The 24,999-nt window shown below is 46.2% G+C and overlaps 1 long non-coding RNA gene across 1 annotated transcript; it reads left to right on the top strand.

The window, feature by feature from the left end:
* The first annotated feature begins 2,212 nt into the window (after positions 1-2,212).
* Positions 2,213-17,746, top strand: LOC133384566 (uncharacterized). The gene is made up of 4 exons (XR_009762630.1): positions 2,213-2,411; positions 9,802-10,002; positions 13,478-13,599; positions 17,521-17,746. It is a non-coding gene; the product is annotated as an uncharacterized LOC133384566 (long non-coding RNA).
* The last annotated feature ends 7,253 nt before the right edge of the window (positions 17,747-24,999 follow it).

Raw genomic sequence — 24,999 nt, forward strand, 5'->3', positions numbered from 1 at the left:
TTCATCCCAGATCGTCCCAGAGTGCAGGACACGGAATAATGAGCTCAAGTTGCAGGAAGCCAGATTTCGACTGGACATCAGGAAAAACTTCCTAACTGTTGGAGCCATACGACAATGGAACAAATTACCTAGAGAGGTAGTGGGCTCTCTGACACTGGAGGCCTTCAAGAGGCAGGTGGACAGCCATCTGTCGGGAATGCTTTGATTTGGATTCCTGCATTGAGCAAGGGGTTGACTGGATGGCCTTATTGGCCCCATCCAACTCTACTATTCTATGATTCTATGATTTCAAAGACCTTCTAATGAATTCTTTGATTTCAGCACACGCTTGCAAATAGGTTACAAGCAGGCCTGTAAGTTAGTAAAGTCAGCTGGTGTTTGTCCTGACCCCTCTGTCTGGAGCAGTTTCTCCTTTCTTTGGTCAGATCCCAGACCTGGGATCTCCTGAGGGCAGTCAGACCACCCTGACATGCTGCCTACTGAGCAAATAATTCAACAGGTAGCTCTCGGGAGAGATGGGGGGGAATGGTAATTACCACCACCTTATGCTGATAAATACAGGCATGCTGGATTTCAGTTCAATGCTGCTTCTCATACAAGGAATGACAGCAACACGAGTCTCTCCATTAATAGCAATTTTTATAGGACTCCCTGCCTGCCAGGAGTGAATGAGAATGTTGATGTAGCTGGACATATGTACCCTCATAGCAAGATTGCAGCCCAGTTGGCTCATTGTAGGACTCATTAATTAAATTAATGGTTTATGTATTAATTAATAAACTTTAATCTTAACCTCACCAAATTAATAAATGATAATAATACTTTTAATTCTGAAAGTTTTTCTCCAGGAAACCAATTACATCTACACCTTTGGTCTCAGAAAGGCAATTATTCATTCATTTATTTTAAAAGTCGTGTATGCTGCTTATATTTCAAACATTCCAAAAGAGTGCAGAAACACAATAAAATTCATACAAGAAACAATAATTTGTATAAAACATTAAAATAAAATATATTTCCCGCAATTTGCACCAGCAAAAGAGCATCATTATCAATAGTGTGACGCTTATCAGTTTTATTTTTTTCCTTTGCCAGACCTTTGAAGTTGTTTGCAGTACAACCCAATTGTGCTTTACTTAGTCATGAGGCTTACCCTCAGAGGTTAAGTGTGGATAGGATTGCATTCCTAGTTTCTGCTTTCTGTTACGTCAGCAGCGGGGAACCTGTGGCCACACTGATATGCCTGGTCTCCAACTTCCATCATCCCTGACTACTGGCCACACTGGCAGGGGCTGATGGGAGTTGGAGTCCAACATCTGGAGACTGGAGGGCCACATATGTTCCCAAGCCCTGGTTATGTTCTATTGTCTCAGGCTTGATTTTATGCATTTGTTTGGTTGCTAAATTTTTTTTTTATTGCTTTAAACTGTATGATGCACCACTTTGAGGGCCAAATATTGTTGTACACAGGCCTTGATATTTTATATGAGTTGGTAGTATATAAATATTTTGATTTATATATAAAAAGTTGTGAATAATAGTTTCAGTGCCTCTGAGCATGCACAGAGCGCCTTGCCTCCATGTCCCCACCTTTAGTCCTGCAGGCATCTGGCTTTAGGGAACAGAAGAGACTTTCTGCATCACACAGTCTGGCTCTCTTGAGCTGTGAAATGAAGTGTTGTTGATGCTGCTGCTGCTTTGTTCGCAACGGCTTCTACTCAGTTAAAGAAATAATAATGTACCCAGTATAGGAAATAATTTAGCCTCCAAATGGCAGCTGCAGCCTCATTCACACCCCGAGCAAAACATAAATTTCCCCCAAACTACGATGAAGAGCTGTCATTTCCATGCCTCTCTCTCTTCTCTCTTTCCATGGCACTGAGTTTTACGAGAGTTCCTTCTGGTCCTAAATGCTCCTTTGACAAAGGACTGCAATGTCATCCAGCATGCTAAGGGCTTCTCAGAGCTCATTTTATGAATGCCAGAAGAAGAAGATTCCAATTCGGGGAAAAGCAACCCCTTCTGGGCTGCTGGGCCCTTCGTATGATATGGGACTTGTCAACTCCATCTGCTGGCTCTTTGGTCCCCTCCCCCAAGGCAGCAGAAAACAGTGTTTCTCTTTAAATAGTTTCTGGGGAAGGATTAAACTGGGAGACAGGCAGGCAGTATTCTTGTGGCAGTACTGAAACGCTAACAAATAATATACTGTACAACCTTTCCCCTCTCATTTCCCTATAGCGCCAGGGCTTAGTTTGCCTTGGACCGCAGACCCAAAATTCATTTTCTGCTCCTCTGAGGGACACTGGACATGCCAACATTAAATTTATCTACAAAATAGTTAACTGGACAGTAACAGTTGGACAATACTTCATTGGGACCTTCTTTGGAACCAACCAAAATGTCATAAAATTGTAAGTAAGCTTTTGAGTTCTACAGAACTCTTCATCAAGCTGAATATTAAGCAAAAGGAAAAAGACGTGGGGGGGGGGAAAGACTGCTATGATGCAAAGGTCTGCATTCTCACAATCTTAAGACTGTATTATTGTTGTTGTTGTTGTTATACTCTATGTGGGGCTGCCCTTGGGCTGGAAGCTGTAGCTGGTGCAGAATGCAGGGGCTGGACTACTGGTGGCCAGCATGTGACACCTCTGCTAAAACGTGCACTGACTGCCCATATGCTACCAGACCAAGTTCAAGACTCCTGTGTTGATATACATGGCCCTGAAGAACTTGGGTCCAGGATATTGACCTCAACGGTGGAGCAAGATAGAAGAAGTGTTGATGCCTGCTAGTACAGAGTGTGGGGGATTGTGTTGGTGTATTTGATTTTGGAATGAATGTTGGGGGGTATATGTCATTCTGTTTGATGTGAATGTGGACTTGTGTTTGTATTTAAGTTTATTATGTGCCTGGGAAAGAGGCTCCATCATCAATCGGGGGGACTTGAGGGGGCCCCAATTAGTGTAGTGATGGGCAGAGGGAGGTATGGCGTTGTGAGAAGGACGTGCCAGCTAAGGGGAACGTGGCCCAGACATGTAGTGGCTGTGCCATGTTCCGGTCCTTCTCACATCCACAGGGTTGTTGGTTGTCCTTTCAGCCAGCCCTCGGATCTCCAGTTGCTGCTTCTTAATGCCAGATCGGTACATAATAAAACCTCCCTCGTCCATGATTTAATTGTGGATGAGGCAGCCAATCTGGCATGTATAACCGAGACCTGGGTGGGTGAACAGGGAGGAGTCAGTCTTTCTTGTGGGTGTACCGCCCACCTTGCTGCCCAACGGCCTCCCTAACTGAGCTGACGGAAGTGGTCTCGGAGGTATTGCTGAGATCCCCTAGACTATTGGTACTGGGGGATGTCAACATCCATGCCGAGGCTACTTTATCTGGGGCGGCTCAGGACTTCATGGACTCCATGACAACCATGGGGCTGTCCCAATATGTTAGTGGCCCAACACATATATCAGGGCACACTCTAGATCTTATTTTTGCTACTGGACACGGGGATAGTGATCTGGATCTGGGGAGTTTTACATCTCTCCCTTTGTCATGGACAGATCACCGCTTGCTGAAGTTTAGACTCTCAGCGGCTTTTCCCCTCTGCAAGGGTGGGGGACCTATTAAATTGGTCCGCCCCCAGAGACTAATGGATCCTGAAGGTTTTCAAAGGGCTCTGGGGGCTTTTCCGGCTGATAAGACTGGCGCTCCTGTTGAAGCCCTGGTCGAACTGTGGAACGCGGAGATGGCCAGAGCGGTTGACACGATTGCTCCTGTGCGCCCTCTCCTTTGTAGAGCTCATACAGCTCCTTGGTATACTCCAGAGCTAAGAGCGATGAAGCAAGATAGGAGACGGCTTGAGCGGAGTTGGAGACGAACTCCCGACGAATGCAATTATGGGCTGGTTTGTGCTTCTACCAAGCTGTATGTAGGAGTGGTGAGGGCGGCGAAGAAACAACATTTCGCCGCCACTATTAAGTCATCTCTCTCCCGCCCAGTGGAGCTTTTTAGAGTTGTCCGAGGGCTACTCCATCCAGGTCCACAGGACATGGCAGATACATCGGTGGCCCGCTGTAATGAGTTTGCTGAGCACTTCCAGCATAAGATCTTATGCATTCGCCGGGACCTAGATTCCCATTTTATGACAGTTAGTCCTAATGAGGTGTCTGGAGCACAGTCTAGTCATGTTTTGTTGGATGAGTTTCAGTCGGTTCAGTTCGAGGACGTGGACAAGGTGCTTGGACAGGTATGTGCAACCACTTCGATACTGGATCCTTGCCGCTCTTGGCTAATAAAAACTAGCAGGGATGGAACAGCTAGTTGGGCCAGGGAGGTGATAAACGCCTCTTTACGAGAGGGAGTGGTCCCTGGCCGTCTGAAAGAGGCGGCAGTGAGACCACTTCTGAAAAAACCTTCCTTGGACCCAGATAATTTCAACAGCTACAGACCAGTAGCGCATGTTCCATTCCTGGGCAAGATCTTGGAGCGAGTGGTTGCTGGCCAGCTCCAGGCACTGTTGGATGAAACCGATTATCTAGACCCATTTCAATCGGGTTTCAGGCCTGGTTTCGGCACCGAGACAGCCTTGGTCACCCTGTATGATGACCTATGTCAGGAGAGGGACAGAGGGAGTGTAACTCTGCTGATTCTCCTTGATCTCTCAGCGGCTTTTGATACCATCGACCATGGTATCCTTCTGGAGAGGCTCGCGGAGTTGGGAGTTGGTGGTACTGCTTGGCAGTGGTTCCGCTCCTACTTGGCGGGTCATCTCCAGAAGGTAGTGCTTGGGGAACATTGCTCGGCACCGTGGGCTCTCCAATGTGGAGTCCCGCAGGGGTCAGTTCTGTCTCCCATGCTTTTCAACATCTACATGAAGCTGTTGGGTGCGGTCATCAGGAGTTTTGGAGTGCGTTGTCATCAGTATGCTGATGACATGCAACTCTACTTCTCCTTTTCATCTTCTTCAGGTGAGGCTGTCAATGTGCTGAACCGTTGCCTGGCCTCGATAATGGACTGGATGAGAGCTAACAAACTGAGGCTCAATCCAGACAAGACTGAGATGCTGTTGGCATGCGGTTTCTCTGATCAGATGGTGGATATATACCCTGTCCTGGACGGGGTTACACTCCCCCTAAAGGAGCGGGTTCGTAGTCTGGGAGTTCTTTTAGATCCTTCCCTGTCACTGGAGGCTCAAGTAGCCTCGGTGGCACGGAATGTGTTCTACCATCTTCGGTTGGTAGCCCAGCTACGTCCCTATCTGAGCAGGGAGGACCTCACATCAGTGGTACATGCTCTGGTAACCTCGCGATTGGATTACTGCAATGCGCTCTACGTAGGGCTGCCTCTGAAGACAGTTCGGAAGCTACAGCTTGTGCAAAACGCGGCTGCCAGATTGATAAGGAGGACCAAGCGGTCCGAACACATAACACCTCTTCTGGCCCGCTTGCACTGGCTTCCAATTTGCTTCCGAGCCAGATTCAAAGTGCTGGTATTGACCTATAAAGCCTTATACGGCGTGGGACCACAATACCTGTTGGAACGCCTCTCCCAATAAGAACCTGCCTGTACACTGCACTCGGCGAAGGCCCTCCTCTGAGCTCCGACCCACAGAGAAGCTTGGAGGGTGGTAACAAGAACCAGGGCCTTCTCAGTGGTGGCCCCCGAACTGTGGAACAGTCTCCCCGATGAGGTGCGCTTGGCGCCGACGCTGCTGTCTTTTCGGCGCCAGGTTAAAACCTTCCTCTTTTCTAGGGCTTTTAATTTAACTTAACTCAGTTTTAAAGTGTGTTGTAATTGTTTTTAGATCTTTTATTCTCTGTACTTTTGCTGTATGGTATTATTGGATTTTATTGTATATATTTGTATTGCTTGTTGTTCACCGCCCAGAGAGCTATGCTAGTGGGGCGGTATAAACATTTAATAAAATACATAAATAAATAAATAAATATGTCAGGGGCTGCCTGAGACCTTATGTCCCAGCTGGATCACTGAGATCACCAGAAAACCATTGGGCAAGGAAAGGGTTAAGCACCCCTCTCTACTGTTGCTTCTCTGTTCAAAGTCAAGTCACCCCAACCTCATTTTGCACAGGAGAAGCCAAGACTCAATCTGGAAGAGAATCATAGAATCATAGAATGATAGAGTTGGAAGGGGCCTTGTAGGCCATCGAGTCCAACACCCTGCTCACAGCAGGAAAACCACAGCTAGAGCATCTCCCGCAGATAGTTGTCCAGCCTCTGCTTGAAGACATCCAGCGAAGGGGATCCCACCACCTCCCTAGGCAGTCGGTTCCATTGCCAAACTGCCCTTACTGTCAAGAAGTTCCTTCTAATGTCCAATCTGAATCTACGCTCCTGCAACTTAAAACCATTAGACCTAGTCCTCCCCTCTGGGGCAGCAGAGAACAAATCTGTACCCTCCTCTATGTGACAGCCCTTCAGGTACTTAAAGAGTGCAATCATGTCACCCCTCAGCCTTCTCTTCACCAGACTGAACATGCCAAGTTCCTTCAACCTTTCCTCATACCGGCTATCATCCTCTTCGCCCTCTTCTGAACCCGCTCTAACTTGTCTATATCTTTCTTAAAATGAGGCGCCCAGAACTGGACGCAGTATTCCAGATGAGGCCTGACTAATGCAGAATATAGTGGGACTATTACTTCCCTCGACCTGGAAACTATAGCTCTGTTTATGCAGCCCAAAACCGCGTTTGCCTTTTTTGCCGCAGCATCACACTGCTGGGTCATGTTCAACTTGCGATCCACTACAATTCCAAGGTCCTTCTCACACGCACTACTGCTAAGCCGGGTATTTCCCATCCTGTACCCGTGCATGTTGTTTTTGTTGCCTAAATGCAGAATCTTGCATTTGTCTTTATTGAATGTCATTTTATTAATTTCAGCCCAATTTTCTAGTCTATCCAGGTCCCTTTGGATTTTATTCGTGTCTTCCATTGTGTGAGAGACAGTGAATCCCCTAAATGTTAGACGATGCTGGCAGATCAGCCCTCGAAAAACGGCCAGTAGTTCTGCTTTGGCTATAGATGTGTACACAAAGAGTTAATCGCCCCAGAAAGATCTAGCGAGATCAATAGGGTGCCACTGGGAAAGGCTGTAGCTACTTCCGGCGTAGAAGGCCCAAGTTCAGTCAGGACCATTCCTGGTAAGGCTGGGAATATCCCTTCTCTGAGACCCTGGATAGCCTCTGCCAGCCGCTGCAGACTAGGGTTGCCAGGTTCAGGGCCTGAGACTGATCCTGTATCTTTAGCAGAAGAGAAAGCCAGCCAAGTGCAAGTGTTCTTGCAACGCTGTAATGGGAAAAACCACAAGGTGGAATTCTCCCTTCTCCCTGTACAACTTTTAAAGCTACAGAGGCCGGGCCTGGCAACCAAGAGGTCTTCTGTATCTTTAAAAGTTGTGCAGGGGGAAGGGAGAATTCCACCTTGTGGTTTTTCTCATTACAGAGTTGCAAGAGCACCTGCACTTGGCTGACTTTCTCTTCTCCTAAAGATACAGGATCAGTCTCAGGCCCTGAGCCTGGCAACCCTAGTGCAGACCAGTGGACCAATGGTCAGCCTCAGGATAAAGGCGCTTCCTAGGTTTACTGTCTCCTTCACTGATAAACAATGTATTGGCTCTCTAACTGCTGACTTTAAAACTCAGCCTGTGCTAACAGCGATGTGCTTTTCTTGAGCCCTGAAATAAAATGGGCTTCTATGAAACTGCAGAGATATAGGAATCAGTGTTTGGGCCACAACAGAGGATCAAGACACTCTCAAAACTATCATTTTATGGAAAGGCCATGGCATTTCACAATAGTGTGTATGCTTGACGATCTTTAGGATCTCCTAGGAAAGGCTAGATACGGTTGACAGAGGGAACAGTGTGGAGTGGCTCCCCCGTACCACCATTGCCTCATTCAGACACTCATCAGCTGTTGCTAATGCTGAGTGGGCAGAAATATTAATTGGTGGAATTCTCCATCCTGTGAGCTTACGACCCTCCAGGCTAATCTTGCTAATGCAATAGATTCGAGACTTGTCAGGTCTTCTATTTATGCTCAATGTTGTGGAAAACGCAAGCTGGCTTCTTTCTCCAAAATTAAACTATGGCTCAATTAGCTATTGGCTTTGATTGCTAATGAGGTTATAAAAGAGGTAAGCAGCAGCTCAGAGGTGGAACCTGGTTTAATTAAACTGAAGGTGGGTGGGTTTAAAGTATTGAGATTCAAGGAGGTGGATGATGTTGGTAGGACAGGCCTCAGAAATGCACTGTGTTTACACTTCGGTAATATGTAGGCGTATGATCCACAGTGTAACAACAGGAAAGTTGCAAAAAATGTGCACACCGATCCCACCTGTAGGGGCCAGGCACTTCTCTTTTGCTTCTTCATCACTCGATGACCTCAACCTGGAGTGATAACTTGCAAAAGATGCCCTCCAGGGTGTTTTCTGAAGCCTGCTTCTTTAGAGCACACAACTTCAGTTTTGGAGCATATGACTTTGAGTCCTAAATGCTATCAGAGCAGGATCCAGGATTTCTCTTCGAAAGCAATCCTGTCCATCCATAAGTCACCTCCAGATAGTATTTTGTAGTGCTGTGCACTGTATTCAGCCAAGTCCCGAGCCAAATCAGACCTATTCGGGCATTTTTGGGTTTCAACTGAGCTGGGTTCTCACAGCCACGGATTGCTAGGGGCCGGATTCAATGACCCAGAGCAATCTGAGGCTGTCCGGGGGTGGGATTCTCCTCTTTGCCTCATTGGCAAAGGCAGTGATCTTCTGGGGGTGTGAGTGCTGTTTTGCAAAGAGCTTTCCTGCAAAAGAGCATTGCATCAGATTACTCCCTCCACTCATGAACAGAGACAGGCGAGAAATTCTATTCAGTTCACATTTCAAGCCAAATCGATCAAATTTGCACTTTCCAAAACAATAGGAGAACCAATACACAGCCATCCTTCGAAATTCACACTTGTTCCAATTTTGCAAAGCAGTTCACCAACCAAACGTTTACAAAAATGCATATATTAGGGGAAAGCGTGCACAGAAATGAACAAGGAGTGAAAATAACATACAAAATGCATTATGTGATGAGAAATTGCTTGCAAGAATGTGTACATTAGTCAAAACTGCCTAAAAATGTGTTTATCAGGAGAAGTTTGCACTGAAAAAGCTGGAAAATTTTCATGAGGATTTAAAAATAAATAAATTGTAAATTGCTGCAGAAATGTGGAGAACTGGATTTATGATTGGAAAAGTGACAAATGGCGAGAACTGTAATGGACAGATTTTTTCCATTCCTCCTCATGAGCGAAGAGAGCAATCCTGGGGGATGCTGTTTTGCGGCTTCACATGCTTGGAACTGTCCCCTGCAATCACCTGCCTGGCGTCACTGCTCTTACTTCCTTCAGAACCCTTCCCCGAGCCCACCTTTTCCATGAAGCCTTTGAAACCACCCCATAGCCTCAAAAGCCTACTGTAGCTAGGCCACTGAAGCAATCGTATCTTCCCTCCTTGCCTCCCTTTCCAGCCACTTCCAGAAGGCAAGGTGTCCTCGATGCACAATGTTGATGTTTTCATCGTGTAGAACATACACAAATTCTTTCCCAGAGATCATGGGGTAGCTGGGCACTGGCCTTGTAAACACAAATCAAGAATTCTGAGGCTTTAATAGTAAAGGAATTTAAATGGCAGATAAAACAGGCTTTAAAAGAAATAAAATTCAGTCTCCACCTTCCCTCCTTTCTGCAATTTCATTTGTTGAATCTCCACTTTTTCCTCTCCATTTCTTCTCTGTAACTTTCCTTTAAGTCTCAAGTCTTCTACTCTTTGGCTCTCGCAGCCCAAGCTCTTGCCGACTCCAGCCTTGTGCTTTAAAGGATCAGGATGAAATTGGCTGGATAAGACAGAGAGGAATCGGTAATCTTGCATTTGGGAGGGTCAAATATGCCACATGTAGAAAGCTGAGAACGAAACCATTTTCTGCTTGAGAATCTACATCAGTCTAATGCAGTAAGTATTCTGAAGTTCTGCAGTCTCTGTATGAATCTATAGATAGCTTTATTATTATTGTTGTTGTTGTTGTTGTTGTTGTTGTTAAGGCACTCTCAAGGCACTTACCAGTGGGACAAAAAACAAAATCCTGAAATGGTGTTTCATTCTAAGTTTTCTTTAATAGGAATTATTTCTTGGCTAAACTAGATATGAAGTGGGAGACCTCCTGGCCTCTTTTTTGTCTGCTGTAAATAGCCATGCCCCCCCTATTATTTATTCACTGATTTAAAATATTTTTATACTGTTTACTATTAAGAAAAAACTCAAAGCAGTTTATAACACACAGATAGACATTAAAACCATTAACACACACACACACCCCGCAGATACCAGAAGGTCAAGAAACATAGGGCTGTAGATTCCAGAATTCATGGATGCACTCAAGCAAAGAGGTGTGTTTTCAGTAAACATCAGAAGCATGTTGGGGAAACCTTCCCTGTGTGGCATTTCCCCATTTTGGACACCCCTGCCTCTATCCAGAAGGGAAAAATACAAATACAACACAGCAGCACCTCTGCCCCCCAGCCATGACCCAGTCCAAACTAGTCATCCCACAGCTGCTTCTAGTACAGTGAAATATAACTTTCTCTGTTCATAACTCACTCTAGATCCTAGTTTCTCAAATCTCTTTTTGAATGCTCTCACCCTGAAGCGGTCAGAGCAAGTGGTTGGCAGAGGAGGAGTGGAGAGTCAGCCTTCTGTAGCCTAGGATTCTGCTCCTGGTCTTATGCTCTCTCACACTGTCCAATTTGCAGCCAGCAAGCCTAGTGGTTAGGCTGATTTACAAATAGGAACTAATCTAAGTCTGCGTAGCCACAATTCTTACCAAAATAATTTGTTACACTCTGTGGGGAACTCAAAAGGATGGCAAAACGGCTCAAACGATTTAAAACTATTTAACGAATAAAGCCAATGGCTTGGATCCTAAGACAAGCGAATGGAAGGAAAGTCTCCACACCCTTGGTCCTCCCAGCATCCTCCTCACCAAAGGTTCAGGGGGGCACCCCGTTACAATGGGGAGGGTCACAGCTCAGTGGCAGAACATCTGCTTTGGTTCAGTCCCTGGCTTCTCCAGGTTGGACTTCTGGGAGAGGCTCCTGGCTGAAATCCTTGAGAGCGTAATGGTTCATTCTGAGCTAAATGGACCATTGGTCCAAAACTTCGGAAACTGCCTTCATGCCAAGTCAACCCTTCCATGAACTTACCTTAAGATCCAAGCCATTATAAACGGAAAGTCAAGGGGAGGGGAGCTCCAGGCCGTGGCCCTAACTAGGGCCATCAGATCTTCCCATTTGGCCCACAAGGCCATTTCAGCCAAGCCAAGCCAAGCCATGCCCACCAACCCTACAGCTGACATCATAGACGATCAGTGGAGGGCTGGTAGCTCCGATGTCAGCAGGGCAGTAGAATCTGCTCTGGGTTTTAGTCCGAACTTGCAAGGAGCTGTCCAAGGTACTCCATGGAAGTTCAGACTAAAACCCAGAGCAGATTCCACTGCCCCGTTGACATCGGAGCCACCAGCCTTCACTGTATATGACATCAAATGTGTGGGGCTGGTAAAATACTGGCTGATGGTCAGAGCCTCAGAAGCCCATTTAACGTGCTGCACAAAACAGTTATTGGAGAGGGGATTCTGAAGACCCCAGCTAGCAGGGGGTGGAGGAAGGTCATCTGATGTCATCGTGTCAAACTTGATGGAGGAGATAACAATCTGTCCCCCTGGGTAAAAAGGTCCCCGCACTCCCCAGGGATAAGTTGTGCACATGAGCACAATGGCACAAAAAGGAAGTAGCCGGCTGAACGGGGAAAGCAAAGACCGAATGCCAACAAGCGTTGGGTGGTTGTCCGGCTAAACAGTTATGCTAGTGCAACAGCTTTTAGCTGTGTAATGTAACTTCCCTGCCCTCTCCTCTCCCCACATGCCCCCTACATATGCTCTGGGTTCCACCCCAACCCTCTGGAGCAGATTTACAGGGGAGGGGTGCGCAGGGATAGGAGAGGGCAGGGAAGTTATGTTGCTGTTTCGTTTGAAACTGCCCAGTGAATGGCGAGGTGGTGCCTTAGTTTTTCTACATTAGAAATGAATGAATGAATAATATTAATTAATTCATTCATTCATTGCATTTCTGCTTCCCAGAGAAGCCCAGGGCAGCAGACAATCAAACAGCAAAACAAAACAATTGAAATAATTTTTTTAAAATTATAAAATATTAAGGACATCTAAAGACATTTAGAGAGCCAGTGTGGCACAGTGGTTAGAGTGTTGGACTACGACTGGGAGACCGGAATCCACACGCAGCCATGAAGCTCCCTGGGTGACCTCAGGCCAGTCACTGCCTCTCAGCCTCAGAAGGAGGCAATGGTAAACTGTGATGTTCCTATATTAATGTATATATGGTAAGTGTTAGTTGTTTAGAAGATACATGGTAAGTGGAGTGAAAGAGGGGGAGTGAATGGGCAGTAGAATGCGAGATGATTGGCTGAGTGTTTAAAATGGCTGAATGTATAAAAGGAAGAGTGAGAGTGGAATCGGGGGGGGGGGGGAGAAGAGAACTGAGTGGGTTGCTTGGTGGGGTTTAGAGAGTTGTTTGCCAGGAGGGAGGTGGAGTTCGGATTAGTATTGAGTAAAACCATATGCTTATGTGCCTTAAGAAGAAATCTTGTTAATCTTGTTAGCTTTGTTATCTGTAATAAATACTTAATTTGGTTTACCAAAGGCCTGATCCTTGGCTGGGGTTTCACAGACCAGAAGGGAGGGTAAGGTAATGACCAAGGCTGAAAGGGAACTGTAACAAATGGTGGCAGCGGTGAAGAGAAAAACAATACCAGTATTCAGAGTCTCTGGGAATACTAGTATTGGGACGTTACTGGTGGTTGCCTAGCAGGGGGATCTGTTGAGATCTGTGCTAGAGCGGATAGGTAAACCATAAGAGAGTGCGGTCCGGACTGGTGGAGTCCCTGGTGGTGCCTAGAGACAGGCAGTAACCACGAGCAGGTAGGAACCTGACAGGGAGAGCCAGGGAAGGACGGCTCACATAACCCCCCTCTGAATACCGCTTACCATGAAAACCCTATTCATAGGGTCAAAGTCAGGATTGACTTGAAGGCAGTCCATTTTCCATTTTCAAAAACATTTAAAGTTGACAATTGGATGGTGTGAAAAGGGTGCAGAGAGTGAATGCATTTTTACATTTCTGGGCACAGACCAATCGCCCCGTGGGGTTCTCAAGCGGGCTAATGAGCTTGGATGGATGTTTGCTGCTCCAGGTGATCTGTGCTGCTCTTGAGCCAATAGGATCCAGCAGCACCGCCTGCCAGTGTCTCTCTTAGCGGAGGCCAAACAAAGGCCTTGCTCTACATACCTGGGGCTCTCATTTTCCTTTTTGCTTCTGCCATATGGACCAGGTCAAGATAATTTCTCTTCTGCCCTCAGTTTTCGCCCTCTCCACATTTCTTCGGTTCAAACGTTTTGGAGAAGACAGAATAGACAGTGACGACGTTAAGGCTGCTGCTGTTTCCCTCTTTTTTCGGAACTACAAAAAAGAAACAACAGATGTATGTATGCCTAAGAGAGGAAAGATGGAAATAGCTGGGACACAATCTGGACTCGTCATCTGTGGTATCAAGAAGCAACAGCTCAGTTTAAAGAATTATTCACTAATAGGCAAAAAAATCCTTGTGGTTTGAGTACTTATAGGCAACAGATATTTCTATCAAACTTTAAAAAGCAGGGAAATTGGGCAGCTATAGTGAACGCACCAGGGGAGCAGGAGACCTGAACTCCTCTTTGAGATATTGGACTGCCCTACAAAGTTGTCAAAATGCAAACACAATTTGGGTTGGTCTTTCACAGTCCAATCCACTTCCTGTGTAGCTTGGCAGAATTTGATAATGTGCCTCTGAACACCCTCTGAGAGAAGGGGAGGAAGGGGGAGGGGAGAGGGAGGGGTAGTAGAAGAGATTGGGTAGGGGTGGGTGGGCACTGGGCAGAGGGGAAGCCCCTTTCCTTTCCAAAAGGAAGACATTGTGAACATTATCATTCTTTTTCAGGGTTTCCCCCACCTTTTTATTCTACAGCAGGCACATGTAGTTTCCCACCCAAATTTAAACCAAACCTGTCCCTGGCCAAATCCACACCAGACCTTTATTCCACTTTAGACAGTCATGGCTTCTCTCAAAGAATCCTGGGAAGAGTAGTTAGTGAAGGGTGCTGAGAGTTGCTAGGAGACGCCCTGTTCCCCTCACAGAACTTCAGTCAGAGTGGCTGACTGTTAAACCACTCTGGCCACTGGAGCTCTGTCAGGGGAATAGGAGTCTCCTCTCAGCACCCTTCACAAATTACACTTCCCAGGATTCTCTGGGGGAAGCCATGACTGTCTCATGTGAAATCAAAGTCTGGTGTGGGTGTGGCCCCCTGATTAGGTAAGCCCAGCAGCTGTGAGTCTGTCTGATAGAACACTGACAGTTGGTTCTTACTGAGCATGCCAGATGCTATAATAGACTTCAATGTTAAATTTCTTCAATTAATTAAAAATCAGCCATGCATTTTTTTTAACTTTTAAACTGCAGAAGATGAAGGTCAGAGTATGGGGCAAGGTCAGTAACAGGATTACAGGCACTCTGTGAACATGGCTAATTTTTAATGAATTTCAACAAATTATGAGAACTCTGACCGAAAGAAGTCCAATGGGGGTCTGGTTTCTCTCTCTTTTTACACATTGAACTCTCGATTCTCTCTTACTGTTTTGTATATCATCATGAAAATTTAGAGGGTTGTTAAGCAAGCATTTCTGAGTTCAGCACTATAAGTTTTGTAAGGTTTTGTTTTGAAATGAGCTTATGGGAAGGATCAGAATGGCAAGGGGGTTATTTTCAATTTAACATTGTGGAATGTGAAAAATCCGTGCTGGCTATATCATGGCATTTTTCTCATATGCAAAGGATGGCCTCATCCTCAGAAGAACTATCCCCTTAGGGCAGGGGTGGGGAGCCTTTTTTGCCCCGAGGGCTGTGTTGCTTTCTGGGCAACCGACCAAGGACTACGTGCCAGTGGTGGGCAGGGCCAGAGGGAAAAGCGGGCGGAGCAAATAATATAAAATTTACCTTTGCATATGGGCTAGTTTCTACACACCCTTGCACATCCCTCTCTATCTAAGGAAGCAAGGAGCCTTATCAGACTCCGAGGACACATTCTAGCCAGACAAAATCACTTGCAGTATGAATCATGGACAGTGAGGGGAGTGGCCTGGGGCGAGTTCCAAGGGCCAGACAGAGACGCCTGGAGGGCCGCATTTGGCCCCCAGTCCTGAGGTTCCCTATCCCTGCCTTAGAATTAGACTAGATGCAACACCATGCCTATGCCTATGGGATTTCTTACAGCCACGCCTAGTGCACCATTTTCACCATGCCGGTCCAGATTTCATCTGCCAGCAATTGGTACAGGAAGACTGTCTAGAACAGCTGAGCAGGACCAGGGCTAGCTTCCAGGTGGGTGGGCCCAGTCCAGAGTGGGTGTCTGCGCTGACAGGCCCTTCTGAGCCTTGGGATCCTGGCAGCTACCTAAGAGTGTTGGGGGGGGGGCGCCAGCCCTGAGAGCAGGATGTTCTCCTTTCCAAACTCTATTAGTACAGGAGCTTAGGTACAGCTAAAACAGAGCTTGGAAAAGTTACTTTTTTGAACTACAGCTCCCATCAGCCCAATCCAGTGGCCATGTAGTTTAAAAAAGTAACCTTTCCAAGCTCTGAGCTAAAATTGCATGTCTGGTTACCAGATACATATTTTGAGGAGGGGGAGTACCAGTTTGCGAGTTAGCAAGAGACCACAGCCCAGCTGGAGCGGGTAGACTCACAGAAGTCAACAGGGCAAACCAAATCCCAGGAAGGATGGAAAGGCATCTGTACAGGTGACAGGTCCCCCTGTTGTGGTTTGCCTGCACATCTTCTTGAAGTTTGGGTTTGGCCCCAGTGAGCACAGGTTGCTGTGCTCAGTGGATCTGAGCAGGGAAATGTGTACGTCTTTCTGCAGCTCTCAGAGACAAAGAAAGAAGACAACTGGGGGATGCTTTTCTACAAACCTGGAAAAACTGGTGGTGGTGGTGGTGGAAGTGAGGAGGCACTTGAAGCTGTGGCTGATACACTGCCTGACAGAAAAGTTTCTGAGCTGAATTTCCTAGAAATAATAATAATGTTTGTATGGCATTTCACATGCATTATATAGTTGTCATCCTTACAATGACCCTGTAAGGCAAACCAGTACTATTCTCTCTCATGAGACAGATGTGGGGGACTGAGAAAGAGAGCGGCTTGCCTGAGGCCGTCTAGTGAGTTCATGGCAGAGGTGAGATTCAAACTTGGGATGTCCCCATCCCATTCAGCCTCTTAGCCACCAGCTTACAAAGCTCAAATTAACAACGGCAACCCATGGAAGGCCATATCAAAGGGGTGTAGTGGAAACTGAACCCAGGAAGCTGCCTCATAGGAGACCATACTACTGTCTGTCTGAGCCTAGTATTGCCTACTCTGGTAGGCAGCAAAAGGACTCTCCAGATTCTCAGGCAAAAAAGTATTTTCCCCATCCCCTGCCCTACCTGGAGATGCCAAGGGTTGAACCTGGAGCCTCTTGCATGCAAAGTAGGTGCTCAGCCCCCGAGCTAGGGTCCCCCTCCAGGACCAATGTGTAAATATGTAAGTATCAGTGGTGTAGTTTTTCTGGAAAATGTCCCACTGCTCTACATCGATTGATTGAGCATATTTGACTTTATATTTGTTAAAACAAATCTGAAAAAAAATGGCTATGGCTGGAATCCTGCAAAGTCATACTCAGAGCTGACCTACTGACTAATTGAAGTCCATTGACTTAGAAGGGTACCACCCTATATTAATTTTATGTGCTGTATAAATATCTCCAGGTTTTTTCCCTAATAGCCACTGAAATATTTGATTTGGAGGCAGGTGGGGAAACCAACATCACACCCTTTGTTGTTGTTATGTGTCTTCAAGTCGACCAAGACTTATGGCGACCCTATGAATCAGCCTGAAGCAATGAGAGAGCAACTTGATGCATAAACTTTCCACCAAATGGATGACATTTTATGGCTATTGGGCACAGCAGAACAGGGAAGGTACATGCTGTTAATGAATTTGTTAATGGCTGGATCCCCTTTAATAGCATATTGGAATAACAGATACTATTAATTTATTATTTATTTATTAATTATATTTCTATACCGCCCCATAGCCGAAGCTCTCTGGGCGGTTCACAACATATAACATCCAATATACAATTTAAAAACATATATTAAACTTAAAAATGATACCAAAAATACCTAAACATAATTAAACATATAAACAACTACAAAACCCAGTACTAAAATATTAAATGTAAAATGCATTAAATCGATTGAATATTAAGATGTTAAGATGTTAAGTAGTGTTCCTTTTGTAACTGTCATCTTAACATTCCACCTCCTTTGCTCAGGGCTTCAGGGATAGGCTTCTCCTTGTTGACAAACACCCTAATTTGAAACAACAGCTTATCTGCAATGATGATCCACTCAACAGAGAAACAGAGAACACGATCAAACCCTGCAACAAGCACAGAAGTCAACTCTGTCCCCGCGTCTACTCAGGCTAAAAGACTAGTGGGCCTATAATAATACCTTTGCTTTACCATCAGGTCCCAGGTCATGTTATGTACAATTATGTTAAAGCTCAAGTATCTAAGTTAATTTATTTATTCTTGTTAAACTTTAGTGTCTTTCTTGATTATTTACAAATAATAAACTGGGCTTCTGTTTTTAAGACAGTGCAATCCTATGAATCTTAGTGAGAACTAAGTCCCACAGTGCTAAATTGATCTTAGTAAGTGTGTTTAATATTGCAGCCTTAGACTTGTTTTGGATATGGTGTGTTGTTCCTATCATTGCTGGGGTTTCTTTGTATTGTGATTTTTATAAATGAAAATTTAATCTCCCTCCTCTTCCCCAAAGTGGAAGGGTGTTGACTTTGATGCAGAGTGGTACTCACCCCCTGCAAGCTTTCAGAACTGCCTCTTCAAGGCAACCAGGTACCCTCATTTCTTCATGGAGACATTCATGACACCCTCCACCACCATACCCACCAGTAAAGGAACTGGGTTCTTCCATCTGGCCACACCAGCCAGGAACACCAGGAGTCCAGCTCATGTTTGGTCAGGTGGCTGTTACTTTTTCAATTTTCCTTTTTACTAGCAGCGGCAAAACCAGACAAAAACTCATCCAGCAAATGTGAGAAGAAGCTGCTGCTCCAAGTCAGTTTGAACATGACTTTTTTTTTTATCAGCAAACCATGTGAACATGTCGCCATGGGCTGTGTGGGTGATCCAGGCACCTCTGAGCTGGAGGCAATTAGAACTCAGCAAGCTGTTCAGCACCATGGACAGTTCTGCTGCACGGCTCAGCACAGACTCAAAGGCATTTGAGCCCGGACAGCCATTTTCACTTTGCGTGAGGTCCCTCTGAGTTGAATGTTGTTACACCTTCTCATCCTCTTGCTCTCCACTCCACATCCTCCTAAATGTCCTCAGTCACCACTTGATGCAGTAGTGGGAGAGAACATTTGAAGCAGCCTTTGTCTGGGGCTGGTGGAAGCTGTGGTCCAAAACATCTGGAAGGTTACAAGCTGGCAAAGGCTGTTTTAAAACAGCAACATGATGTGGATCCTGCAGCAAAATGTTGCAGTGCAAAGTACAGGTGTTCAGCTAGCCAGCCACACACATTTCCAGGACATCGCATTCTACTTCCCTTTCTCTCTGCCTCTCCCCATTTCGATCCCCTCCCCTCCCCCAACAGCACACACTCTGCTTTCCATAACCACTGAGCATGCCTAGGCCTCATTTGGCTTTTTTGTTTTGTTCCCCCCACTACAATTTTTCTTAAAGTTTTGTTTTAATTTCTTCAGTTCATGGGGTTCCCTCAACCTTGCTGATACATCCCTCTTCCGCATAGGAAGTACAGTTTTGGCTTTGTAAGAGTAATAACTTGGAGAATGAGGGTGGTATTCAATGCTAGTTCTACTCAGAGTAGAACCACTGAAGTTAATAGGTATGACTACCTTAGGTTTACTAATTTCAATGGGTCAGCTCTGAGTAGGACTTAGTTGAGTGCAACCATAGTTTATATGGAGCTTCTGAGTGTTCAGTGTGCTTCACACATATTATCTCATTGTAATCTCTACAACAACCTTGCAAAGTAGGTCATTATTATTATCCCCATGTTGCAGACTGAATGGCTTCTCTAAAGCCACAGAGAGATCACAATAGGTGATACTGGGGGGGGGGATCGCCTAATGTATTGCTCAGCTACTATATTGCTATTAGCTGGCACCCATGCCCAAAGCCAAGCTTCTGCTGCAAACACTTACCAGGTCATGAGTAAATATCCATGTAGCAATTCCCTCTCCACTCTGAGAACACTGACATTCTATTGGCCATTGAAACTATGGCTGCAGATCGATACTTTTTAATCAAGTGGCAACTTACCAGCATGGCAGATGTAACCATATGGTAAGGCAACTCTGTAAAGTGGTTAGAGGTGACGCATTTGTTTGCTTTTTAAAGGCTCCCCTACCATTTGGCAGTGGAAGGCAAATGACCTAGCAACCCCAGGGTGAGAGTGCTGGCCAACCTTGGGGTAGTTCTGTTGTGTGGCCCTCTCTACCAGCCTGCCCAAGAAAATTGTACCATTTTGTTTTTTCCTTGGATTTCTTCTGAAGTGCAAAAAGCATGGTGAGTTCCTCCCCAACCCCCTTGGCAGGATGATATTGATGACCAGCAGACGAAGTGGTTAGAGTGATCTTCTCCAACCTGATGCCCTCCAGATGTTTTGGACTACAACTCCCATCGGCCCCAGCCAGCAAGACAAAAAATCTGGAAGGCACCAGGTTGAGGGCTGGTTTAGAACCGCACTGTAGCAAATTACAATTCAAAATCAGAGCTGGCTCGTTCTGTCCAACGGCTTTCTCAGGACAGAAATGGACTCTCCTCTAGTCTTACTTGGATGACTTTGCAGTGGTGACACCACTCCCTTTGTAGGCCTCAAAGCTGTCTTGTCTCACAAACAGGTCCCTTAAACTGAAGGGCACCGTTCGCTGTGCCCGGAGAATTTGCTTCTCATCTTCGGAATATTCCTCAAAGTTGTAGTAGCTCTGCTGAGGTGTTTTTGCTGCACCACATGGCTTCCCCTTCTCCTGGTATTGCTCCACCTTTTTCTTCTCCAGCTCCTTGGGAAGTGGAGAACCTTCCTTAACATCTTCCTAGAGTTCAGGGTATAAGGAATAAAAGGACAGGAGCTAGTCAGACATTAACAGAAAAGATTGTGCAGGCACACGTTAATGGAGAGTCTCTAGAGCTAGGAGGCTCTTACCTGCCTGCGTCCCCTCACCCATCAAAGCACAAGAGCATCCCTGCCTGAAATTTCCCCTGGGGATTTGCTAAAGTTGAAGCCTGAGCATCTTTCAGGGCCATTTCAAAGGTCATCAAACAGGGTGGCCAAGGCAGATTCAGTGCCAGAATCAGGCCTGAAGCCAGACTGAAATACATAATCTGTTTTCTCCAAGCATGTCTGTAGTTGGACCTTTACACTCTCTCACGCACCATACCCCAAAAGGGGATATTTCAACTGGGCAATAGTTGTTGAGCGTCTCTGGCTCCAAGGAGACAAATGCAATTCAATATAAACAAGTGTAAAATTATGCATATTGGAGCAAAAAATCTGAATTTCACATATATGCTCATGGGGTCTGAACTGGCGGTGACCAACCAGGAGAGAGACCTCGGGGTTGTAGTGGACAGCACGATGAAAATGTTGACCCAGTGTGCGGCAGCTGTGAAAAAGGCAAATTCCATGCTAGCGATAATTAGGAAAGGTATTGAAAATAAAACAGCCGGTATCATAATGCCGTTGTATAAATCTATGGTGCGGCCGCATTTGGAATACTGTGTACAGTTCTGGTCGCCTCATCTCAAAAAGGATATTATAGAGTTGGAAAAGGTTCAGAAGAGGGCAACCAGAATGATCAAGGGGATGGAGCGACTCCCTTACGAGGAAAGGTTGCAGCATTTGGGGCTTTTTAGTTTAGAGAAAAGGCGGGTCAGAGGAGACATGATAGAAGTGTATAAAATTATGCATGGCATTGAGAAAGTGGATAGAGAAAAGTTCTTCCCCTCTCTCATAATACTAGAACTCGTGGACATTCAAAGAAGCTGAATGTTGGAAGATTCAGGACAGACAAAAGGAAGTACTTCTTTACTCAGCGCATAGTTAAACGATGGAATTTGCTCCCACAAGATGCAGTAATGGCCACCAGCTTGGATGGCTTTAAAAGAAGATTAGACCAATGCATGGAGGACAGGGCTATCAATGGCTACTAGCCATGATGGCTGTGCTCTGCCACCCTAGTCAGAGGCAGCATGCTTCTGAAAACCAGTTGCCGGAAGCCTCAGGAGGGGAGAGTGTTCTTGCACTCTGGTCCTGCTTGCGGGCTTCCCCCAGGCACCTGGTTGGCCACTGTGAGAACAGGATGCTGGACTAGATGGGCCACTGGCCTGATCCAGCAGGCTCTTCTTATGTTCTTATGTTCTTAAGGAGGTCCATTTGAGAAGAGGATACACCACCACCTCAATAGCTAATGGCACGTTTCCCTTCCCAGTGAGGCATTCACCATTCCCTGGACCCACCCAATCACACCCGTTTGGCTGCTTTTATCAGCCATGATAGGCAAGGACTGAGAGAACACATGGCTGGCTGAACATGTTCCAGCAGCTTGTCTGCATTCTCAGACTACAACTTTGGGAGCTGACCCAGATGGTGCTCTGGACATTGTGCTGCCCAGTTCTGTGTGAATCTGAGCAATTTGCCACAACAGGCCTGCAAAGATACCACTATCCTCTTCTTCTGGCCAGATGTTGCTAGCCCGTTCACTCAGGAAAACTCTCCTGGGTGGCCACTAAACGATGCAATCGTGACAGAGAAGCAGAGCTTGGAAAAGTTACTTTTTTGAACTACAACTCTCATCAGCCCAATCCAGTGGCCATGCTGGCTGGGGCTGATGGGGGCTGTAGTTCAAAAAAGTAACTTTTCCAAGCTCTGCAGAAAAGTATGTCCTCTTGGCCACCAACACTGCCATGTGGTAGGCGCAATAATGTACGCTCACCCATGTCCAGCCAGGATCACATGGGGATGTCCACCACTTGCGTTCCAGCTGTTATACTTCATTACCTGTAGTTCTCATTGCATCAGTGAGGGTGCTTGGCTCTTCCCATCTCAGAAATCCAAAATGAGTCCTGAGCCTCAAGAGGAGCACCAGCCATGGAAACCAGAAAATCCCCCAAATCATTCAGGAATCTTTCAGATCCTGTAAGTCTTTGAAGCCAGACCAACTCAAGAGACCCCCCTATAAGAACATAATAAGAACCTGCTAGATAAGGCCAGTGGCCCATCTAGTCCAGCATCTGATTCTCACAGTGACCAAACAGATGCCCTAATACAGCCTTTCCCAACCAGTGTGCCTCCAGATGTTGTTGGACCACAACTCCCATCAGCCTCAGCCAGCATTGCCAATGGTCAGGAAAGATGGGAATTGTGGTCCAACAACATCTGGAGGCACACTGGCTGGGAAAGGCTGCCCTAATAGGAAGCCCTCAAGCAGGACCTCAGTACAACAGCACCCTCCCCACTTCTGATTCCCAGCAACTTGTATCCAGTTGAACATAGTAGAACATAGCCATTGTGGCTAGTAGCCATTGATAGCCTTAAAGCCCATCTCTGCAGAGAATGATCCATCCATGGGACTTACCACAAGCCACCCTATTAATAGAGTCACACTGCCCTACCCTGTGGCAAAACACAGCTGGAAAGTGGCCCCAGCCACATGTCTTGGGAACTTGTACCGAGACAGCCTCATAGTTGTCATGGAGGCCAAAAAATCCCAAACTGGTACACTGGAGGCAGTCTTGGCATGAACGCTGAAGTCTCTTAACTTGGAGGGTGCCTCCAACACCATGCCTGAGATAACTTCCACCAGCTTGGTCAGGCAGGTGTCTGTCTCTCAGGCCCAACACCAGGAACAACCCCTCAACCCCAGTTACACAGCAGAATGGCTGCCTGGCAAAAGGAATGGGATCTTTATGGACAGCAGTGACTCCCTTCCCACCCCCATGCCTCACTGACCTGTCACTGCACTGAATACCTGGAACGACAAAGCTAGGTGAGTCCACTCAGGTCTCAGTAATGCATGCCAGATCATCCCCCTGATCCATAAGAACATAAGAACATAAGAAGAGCCTGCTGGATCAGGCCAGTGGCCCATCTAGTCCAGCATCCTGTTCTCACAGTGGCCAACCAGGTGCCTGGGTTGCCATAATCCAGTGGGGGCTGGTGGCTCTATGTCAGTGGGGCAGTGGAGTCTGTTCCGAGTTTCAGTATGAACTTTCAAGGAGCTGTCCAAGGTGCTCCAGCCTTTTTCCCAATGGTGGCAAACAGCAAGCAATAAAAGAATTAAAACATCTTAAAAAGCAGTTCTAACACAGACACAGACTGGGATAAGAGGAAGGTCTTCAGGAGGTGCCAAAAAGCTAAACAGAGATGGCACTTCTCTAATATTTAAGGGGAGGGAATTCCAAAGGGCAGGTGCCACCACACTAAAGATCCACTTCCTATGTTGTGCAGAACGGACCTCCTGATAAGATGGTATCTGCAGGAAGCCCTCCTCTGCAGAACACAGACTGGGTATATAAGGAATAAGATGATCTTTCAGGTATCCTGGTCCCAAGCTGTATAGGGCTTTGTACACTTAGTCTGGTACCTAACTGGCAGCCAGTTAATTTTCTTAGCAGCGAGGTAACATGTTTTCCTTGCTGAGTGAAGAGAGTTGCTTTATGCAGCAGAGTTCATTGGAGATATAAAAGAATATGGAAGAGAGTGGTAAACTCATTTTATTAAGAAAGTACACAGGGATAGAAAAGCCTAACCATCTACACTAAAAAGGTAAAGGTGTCCCCGCACTTGTAGTGCGAGTCGTTTCCGACTCTTAGGGTGACATCTTGCGACGTTTACTAGGCAGACCGTATATATGGGGTGGGATTGCCAGTTCCTTTCCCGGCCTTTCTTTACTCCCCAGCATATGCCGGGTACTCATTTTACCGACCACGGATGGATGGAAGGCTGAGTGGACCTCGACCCCTTTTACCGGAGATTCGACTTCCTCCTTCTGTTGGAATCGAACTCCGGCCGTGAGCAGAGCTTCGGCTGCGTTACCGCCGCTTACCACTCTGCGCCACGGAGGGTCTACCATCTTCACTAGCTGAATTCAAAAGGTAAGGAGGGAGAGAATTTTGGGAAGGAGGAAGAGGAACCGGAAGTTATGATAAGTTCTGAGAATATCAGTCTAACCAATCAGAGGCATGCTTAAACTTGAGGAAAGTAACGAGAGAATTCAAGCAGGGGCCCTTTCAACTGACTATATCGGTTGTCCTTAATGGTCAATAGACTGAGAGCACACAGAGAGATGATGTATTGATTGAAGTGAAACTTCCAACACTGAGATCCTTTCTATGGAGACTCTCCAGATTGAGTCCAGGCCCCTGTGGAATTCTAAATTCTATTGTAGCTTTTCATACCACCCCCACCCCCATTTCCCTCACCCAGAGCTGGTACAAAACATGACTTGTGAAAAACCCATGCTTGTACTCACAGCTTCTTCCTCACTTGGGATGATCTGGATGCTAAGGTTATCTAATACTGTGCAGGATTTGGGTTGGGGCTGCAGGTAGCAAGGAGGTGGGTGCTGGAGAAGATAGATAAGTGACAACCAGTGGTCAAAGATAGCCTCCTCCTCTTCTTTGGTGGCATGAAACTGAAGGTAATAAGTGCGGCCATTGATCAGCTTGATTTTGATGAGCCGCTTCTCCGGGTCATGGATG

Source organism: Rhineura floridana, chromosome 4, assembly GCF_030035675.1.
Source record: "Rhineura floridana isolate rRhiFlo1 chromosome 4, rRhiFlo1.hap2, whole genome shotgun sequence".
Classification (NCBI taxonomy): Eukaryota; Metazoa; Chordata; class Lepidosauria; order Squamata; family Rhineuridae; genus Rhineura; species Rhineura floridana.